The sequence below is a fragment of the Ricinus communis genome, chromosome 3 (assembly GCF_019578655.1).
Source record: "Ricinus communis isolate WT05 ecotype wild-type chromosome 3, ASM1957865v1, whole genome shotgun sequence".
NCBI classification, from domain to species: domain Eukaryota; kingdom Viridiplantae; phylum Streptophyta; class Magnoliopsida; order Malpighiales; family Euphorbiaceae; genus Ricinus; species Ricinus communis.
The window spans coordinates 11285771-11288578 of NC_063258.1; the positions used below are offsets into that span (position 1 = coordinate 11285771).

The 2808-nt window shown below is 39.8% G+C and overlaps 1 non-coding gene across 1 annotated transcript; it reads left to right on the forward strand.

The window, feature by feature from the left end:
* The first annotated feature begins 1834 nt into the window (after nucleotides 1-1834).
* LOC125369615 lies at nucleotides 1835-1940 on the forward strand. The gene has a single exon (XR_007215292.1). It is a non-coding gene; the product is annotated as a small nucleolar RNA R71 (small nucleolar RNA).
* The last annotated feature ends 868 nt before the right edge of the window (nucleotides 1941-2808 follow it).

Sequence of the window (2808 nt, forward strand, 5' to 3'; positions counted from 1 at the left end):
CAAACATACCTCCCGTATTATAGTTTGCACTGTAGTGTGGGCCACCACAAAGCTCGCAGCCAAGCTGTGCTGCTTGGACTAGCAACTGGAGCTGGTCAATCTTCTTGGCTAAAAGCTCCACCTGATCTGCCAAGGCTGATGTAGAATCTACTTGGTTCACCACTCCTTGCTGTCCTAGCTGATGTGCATTGTTTTATACATGTTTATATGCCCAATTACTTCCATTTTTATGCATAGTTATCTTATTTTATTCCAGAATCACCTTTGTTTTGGTTTCTTTCATGTTTCAGGTGATTATCGATGGACATTATCAGTAGCCGAGGGAAATACTTGAAAATACAGACCAGAATCCATCAAAATTGAGCAACGGCTACCATTTCAAGGTTGAGCACGGCCTGAACTCTAGCCGTGCTGAACCATCAACACTTGACCCTCAAGAGTGCCATTTTGGCATGGTTTTTGTGGCCATTACGGCCTCCATCATGACCTGTGGTGGCTCAACACTGGCCAGGACACGTCCAAGAAGAAGCCCTAATTTGTGGGACTTGGAGGTCCAGCACGGCCTGGACTCTGCCCGTGCTGATTAGCACGGGCTTGTCCACGGCCATGCTGAGACATTTATATAGGCAAATAGGAATTATTTTGCTAGGGTTCGATTTTCTGACTTGATTTCACACATACATGCCGAACCATCCTTTTCCATACTTCAATATTTGACTTTAGGAGACTATTGCGCCTATTGAAGGAAGGATTACATTGGTTTAAACATCACATTAAAGATCAAAAGTGGATTTGGAGGCATTCAAGAGGCAATTTAGGGCTCATCATTCAGATTTGGGAATTTAGGGCTTTTCATCTGACTTGAAGAAGAAAGGTGTACATGCTTTCAAATCGCTTTTCTGTATTTGTTCCTTACTTTGTGTTGCTTATTAGCATGAGTAGCTGGAACTGTTGAAGCTATTGCGATTCCTATTTGTTGGATTGCTTTTAATGTTTATGAGACTTTGGTAATCAATGCTTGTTTCTTCTTGCTTTCACTATTAATGAGAAATTATATTATTCATGAGACGTTCTGAGTTGTGGTGTTTAGATTGCTTTATATAATTGAGAAGTTCATTTGGCAATTGGAAATTTGAATAGCAAGAATTGGTTAATGGTCACTTATAGATAAGGGTAATTGACTAGCCGGATTAAGAATTAACAACTCTTGATAGTGGTGGATTTAATCTTAAGGCTAACCTAAAATCAATCATTAGCAAGAGATTCCATCGTTTAGGTTCTTAGGTTTAGGGATTCGATATTCTCGAGAGGGAAATCAAATTCAATTTAGAATCCGCTCACGGGTAATCACAATTGGTAATCAATATAATCTCTACTTTCACTAAAATCCAACTAGCTTAGGTCCCCTTGGGTTTGCTTTTTCCTTTGATTATTTCACGAAATCCTTTCAGACTGTTTGACACTTAGTTAATCACTTTGCTTGCATCTAATCAAAAAATAGTAACTTCATCAATCTTGTTAGGGTTAGACATCATAAGACGCTGCAGTAGTTCTAGGATCACCCTTTCTCGAGAATATGACCTTGATACTCGCCGTCAGTGCTAATCTGCATCGATAGGTTCACTGCCTCAGATTGTAGCTATAGAAATAGCCTATCACTGGCCTACTCCTATAAGATTGCCATTAATATGTGTTCATGGCCATCTTCTCAATTAAATTCTCGGCCTGCTCTGGCGTCTTACTATTGATGGCGCCACCTGCAGCTGCATCTACCATCTGCCTCGTGGCTGAGTTCAAGCCACTATAAAAAGTCTACACCTGCATCCATAATGGCAAACCGTGGTGTGGGCAACATCTCAGCAGGTCCTTATACCTCTCCCACGCATCATATATGCTCTCATCATCAAACTGCACAAAAGAAGAAATATTATTACGCATCTTTGTAGTCTTAACAGGAGGAAAGTACTTATAAAAAAAATTTCTCAGCCAAAGAAGTCCAAGTGGTGATAGTGTTAGCCAATAGGGACTGTAGCTATCTCTTTACTCTATCCCTCAAGGAAAATGGGAATAGCCTAAGCCGAATGGCATCATCACTAGTCCCATTTATCTTGAAGGTATCACAAATCTCCAAGAAATTCGTGATGTGGGCATTAGGATCTTCACTGAGCAAGCCCCCAAACAATACACTCTCCTGCACCATCTGAATGACATTTGGCTTAATTTCGAAATTGTTCGCTGCAACAGGTGGCCTCAATATACTAGTGTGCATCCCCTCCAAGGAAGGTCTAGCAAACTCGTACATCATCCTGTTTGCTTCAGCGACGTTTTTATTGTCCTCTCCCATGTCTACTGGTGTATGGACAGGAATCTTAATCTGCTCCTCCTCCATGTCTAATTGCTTCCTCAGCTGCCTGAGGGATTGCCTTGGTTTGGGCAGAGGGTCTACTGGTGCAGGATTAGAACTTCTAGTCATAAACTACTTGAAATGAACAAGGTAGCAACAAACCAATAAAATAAATGAATGAATAAATGAATAAAAAGTAAATGACAAAAATAGAAAAGAAATATGGCTAAAGTAACAAATAGAGAATTTCACTCTAGTTTTCGAATAAAAATTTCTTGGCAATGGCGCCAAAAACTTTATGCGCATATGATTATGAAATTATAGCTAAGGCAGTGAACCTATTGATGCAGCATCCCTCGGAAAAGTGAAATCCTAGAGTTACTACTTCATTCCTTGTTATCTAGTCTAAAATTAATAATAGAGGTTTCTAGATTTACTAAAAACTAAATTCTAAGTGTAATGTG